General features: G+C 51.1%; 1 long non-coding RNA gene across 1 annotated transcript; it reads right to left on the bottom strand.

Moving 5' to 3' along the window:
• Window positions 1–211: 211 nt before the first annotated feature.
• LOC123133201 (uncharacterized) lies at window positions 212–709 on the bottom strand. The gene is made up of 2 exons (XR_006465185.1): window positions 567–709; window positions 212–484 (listed from the first exon to the last, which is right to left on the bottom strand). It is a non-coding gene; the product is annotated as an uncharacterized lncRNA (long non-coding RNA).
• Window positions 710–4885: the final 4176 nt, after the last annotated feature.

Below are 4885 nucleotides of genomic sequence, written 5' to 3'. Positions count from 1 at the left end.
AATCCAATTAACATATTCTCAATTGCAAGATGAACTGCACAGCTACATATTTAATTTACCCATGAATTGAACCAAAAGTTGGAGAAGCCACCCAGTTGGTCATTCTTCAAACCAGGTCAAAATAGATATACACTCGGTACGGGTGATTTAACTACTTACCACAAAAATCTCATATAAGAACATTCATCCAAACATATTATGCAGACTATACTGACAGAAGCAAAATATATTGACAATCATGGGGCATGGCCATCAAAAGTATACTGACAGAAGCAAAATATATGAAGGGCTATATTTGTCATGCAAGGCTTCTAAGATTGTAATGGCTAACTTAAAAAGAAATATCATGGCACAAAGAGAAAAAAAAATAGTCTGATTCACCACTAACAATACAATAGGAGATTGCGCCTGCAGTCTGTAGAAATAGAGCATTCGCACCTCAGAAGATCGTCACAGAAATCCGGGTGATACTTCAGCTCGGCAACTGGAACAGAAGCTTACTTCAAACCCAGCTTGTATGTATGCATATGGAACAGGCTCTGATCTACCTTGAAGAATCAACATACCTTGAAGATGCGAAAGGAAGGACCTGTGAGCAAGTCATGGCAGGGGAGCATCCTGTTGCAGACCAAGCCGGCGGCCAGGAACATCTGAGCCCAACTCATTCGTCTCCTGCAGTTCCGGAGAAGCAACGGCCAAAGAGAAAACGGGGGAGTGGAGAGGGGGACGTGGCTTTTTAGAACAGCTGCACCCCGGCCCTTGTATCCTGGTTGTCCAATATTGCTTTAAGATCTGTGCAACACAACTAACTTTTCGTATGAAAATTTCTCTTTTTTGTTTCTCTCACATAAAAGATGTCTTGAAGTTCAAACCTTTGCAGCGTGGCAAAGCTTTCCATCTAGAATCTAGGATAAATCTTTCAGAATTTTTTGTCAAACATAAATATACAAAAAATGATTTTTTACATTAAAAAATCGTTTTTTGTATATTTATATTTGACAAAAAAATCTAAAAGATTTATCCTAGATTCTAGATAGAAAACTTTGCTACGCTGCAAAGGTTTGAACTTCAAAAAATGTTTTATGTGAGAGAAACAAAAAAGAAAAATGTGTTTGCACGAATCGCGATGCGCAGAATGGATGGCTAGATAGAAAGGGCCCCGGTGCAGCTGTGCTATTTTATATTTTCGGTGGAGAGGGCGCTCACCGCTGCCTCTGCAAGATGGATCGGAGGCGGCTCACCTTGGGTCATCTTCTTCCTGGAGGAGCACGAACGCAAGGACGACGGTCCGGTGCTCCCTCTATGTGGTAGAACAGGAGGTATCGTAGGCCGGCGGCGGATGGCGGCTCGGCCTCCTCATCGGTTCTAGGGTTAGGGGAGTGGAACTATGGGAGGGGAGGAGGAAGGGTGCGACGTGGATGAGATGCAAGAGGAGGAGGACGGCTGGCGGGAGGGAAGGAAGACGGTCGGGGGGACGGGAGGAGGCAAGGGTGGCGGCGCGAGGTGCGGGAGGAAGAGAGAGCCGCCGCAGCTGGGAAGAGGAAAGAGCGGCACGAGTGGGAGGAGGTGGCTGGGTTTCACTCACCACGGTGCTGCTGCAGTTTTATACTCGTATATGAAATGACCAAAATGCCCCGGCGGGGGCAAGGATATTTACATTCTGATGCAATTGGAATTTTATTCAACGGCCGACGTTGATCGGGTAAATATCCAACGACCCACATCGATTTCGATCGGACAGTCCAAATTGCCTAAGCTCTGAGAGAGCTCAGGTTTAGACGTGAATCTAACTATGGGATTCATGCTCTGCACAGCATGTGCTGATGATTGCTCTGGTTGCGCGCTCGCACCCGAGACTGGGCACAAGTCCACATACATACCCATCAGCTTGTTGGAAACGGTGTCGTATTGTAACGTAACTCTGTATTGTTGGTCTTATATATATACGAGATATGCGGAGGCTAGGCCTCACGCAACTCTAAACTAAACTTGGTATACAGAGCCAGTTTTTTCTCTCGCGCCGCCGCTCGTCTCTCGACATCGCGCCGCCACAGGGATCGCTCCCTCGATCTCGCCTCGCCTCGGGCTCGCGTCGCCACCGCTCCTCCGCGCGATGGCTTCCGGTTCCTCCTCCGCGGCGATGCAGCTGGCCGTCATCGGCCCTGTGGTGACGCCTCCGGCTGCGACAGCGTCTGTCCCATCCATCACGCCCTCCCTTGGTGTCAGATTGGATCGCGGCAACTTCCCGCTATGGCGAACCCTCACCGTGACGCATCTCTCCGGTGCTTCTCTCCATGGCTACCTCGACGGTTCCGTCGCTGCCCGCCCACAACCATCACCCAGGGGGCGGGCGATACAGCCACCACGGTGGCAAACCCTGCGTACGCGACATGGTGGACGCAGGACCAGAAGGTCCTCGGGATGCTCCTCTCCTCCATGACGGAGGACATTGCGTCTCAGCTGATTAGCTGTAAGTCCGCTGCTGCCGCGTGGACCTCCATCCACGCGATGTTCAGCGCGTAGAATCGTGCCGGAGTTCGGCACATCCAGCGACAGATTCAGTCGCTGAAGAAGAACGACATGACTGCCAGCGAGTACATGCACAAGGTGAAGGCCCTTGCCGACGCCATGGCCTCTACTGGATCTCCCCTTGCTGATGACGAGATCATCAACTACATGCTCACCGGTTTGGGCAAGACCTTCAACCCGATCGCGGCGTCACTCAGCGTTGTGGTCACCCCGGTCGCGCTGACTGACTTCTACTCCATGGTTCTCAACTATGAAGCGCTGCAGTTATCGCAGCAGGCCGATGATGAGGAGTGGACCTCGTCGGCCAACGCCGTGGCTCGGTCCGGCGCTCCTCCCCCCGCCAACCGTCCTCGCGCGCCTGACTCTGGTCGCGCAGCCGATTCCCGCCCCACCGGAGGCTACCCGCAGCAACAGGGGCAGGGCTACCAACAAGGCGTCCAAGACAACCGTCGTAACAACGGCGGTGGAGGAGGCGGCAATGGCCGCAACAGCAATCGCCACTGGCGCCCGCGGTGCCAGATTTGTAAAAATTGGGGTCACGAAGCCGATACCTGCAAGAAGCGTTTTGATTCAGACTACTCCAGCGGCGGCAATGGCCGCTCGGCATATAATGCTTCAACCTCCTCCAACAACTCCACGCACTGGGTTCTGGACTCCGGCACCACGGATCACCTGACTAGTGGCCTGGAGTGTCTTCAATTCCACGAGCGTTACGGCGGTCATGATCAGGTTCAGGTGGCCAACGGCTCAGGTTTGTCTATTTCGCATATTGGGCACTCGACTTTAGCCGGTTCTTCTCTTCGCTTGAACAATATTTTACACGTTCCTAATATTAGCCAACATCTTCTATCAGTCTATCGCCTTGTGTCAGATAATCGTATCTTCATTGAATTTCATAAATATTTTTTCCTTGTTAAGGACAAAGCCACCAGGAGAATTCTTCTTCGAGGTAGAAGTAGAGGAGGGCTCTACCCTCTTCCACTCGGACGAGCTTCGCATGAGTCCGACCGTCAAGCCTTATCCAGCGTCCGTGTCTCATCCTCTCAGTGGCATCAGCGTCTCGGTCATCCGTCCAAAAGTGTCGTCAGTTCCATTGTTAGGAATAATGATCTAGAGTGTTCATCCTCAGATACTTCTGCTTTAGTTTGTGATGCTTGTCAATGTGGTAAAAGTCGTCAACTATCTTATACTGCTTCCGCTCATGTGTCCACTATGCCTCTTGAATTAATTCATACTGATGTTTGGGGCCCTGCTCGTGCCTCCTCTGGGGGGTACAAGTATTATGTGAGCTTTATTGACGACTACTCCCGTTTTTGCTGGATCTATCTACTAAAACATAAGTCTGATGTTGAACATGTGTTCTATGCTTTTCAAGCACATGTTGAGCGCCTTTTGGATGCTAAGCTTAAAGCTGTCCAATCTGATTGGGGTGGTGAATACCATAAGCTGCACCATTATTTTCTTCGTACGGGCATCTCTCACCGAGTCTCTTGCCCTCACACCTCCCAACAGAACGGCATTGCCGAGCGAAAACACCGACACTTGGTTGAAACTGGTCTTGCTTTGTTGGCTCACTCGTCTCTCCCTTTACGTTTTTGGGATGAAGCTTTTCTGACTGCGTGTTATCTCATTAACCGCATGCCTACCCCTGTGCTTGGTCAAGATACTCCTATTCATCGTCTTCTGAAAATTCCACCCAATTATTCGTTCCTTCGTATTTTCGGGTGTGCTTGTTAGCCTAGTTTGCGGAAGTATAACTCACACAAACTAGAATTTCGATCCAAGATGTGTGTTTTCCTTGGATATAGTCCTATGCATAAGGGGTACAAGTGTCTTGATCGATCTACGGGTCGTATATACATCTCGCGTGACGTTATCTTTGACGAGTCTGTTTTTCCGTTTGCTACTCCCGGTGTCACTGTCGATGTGTCTACACTTAACGAGGCTATATCTTTTCCATCTACATAACCGGCTACGAGTACTCATGTGCGTAATTACGACCTAAGCTACTTGGCTACTAATACCTCTGGCCTAGCCAGTTCCTTTCCTGTGCAGGAGTTTCCGCGTCTGGACACGGTCGATACGCCGCTCGACGTGCATGGCAGCGCGGCTTCCCAGGAAGGGTCCCCGCCTGCGCATGCAGGGTCTGCACCGCCTGGTGCTGCGGCTGGCTCCTCGCCTGCCCGTGAACCAGCTTCGCCACCGCCTACATGCGCTTCTCCGGCCCATGAGCCGGCCCATGAACCGGTTTCACCAGCGCCGGGTGCAGCGGGTGCTTCCACCTGCGCCCCGCCGGCCCATGAGCCGGCCCATGAACCGGTTTCGCCAGCTCCTGTGACACCGTCGCCGAGCCCAG

The sequence above is a fragment of the Triticum aestivum genome, chromosome 6B, assembly GCF_018294505.1.
Source record: "Triticum aestivum cultivar Chinese Spring chromosome 6B, IWGSC CS RefSeq v2.1, whole genome shotgun sequence".
Classification (NCBI taxonomy): Eukaryota; Viridiplantae; Streptophyta; class Magnoliopsida; order Poales; family Poaceae; genus Triticum; species Triticum aestivum.
The sequence above is the reverse complement of the archived record's forward strand: the minus strand, read 5'-3'. Positions and strand labels throughout refer to the sequence as shown.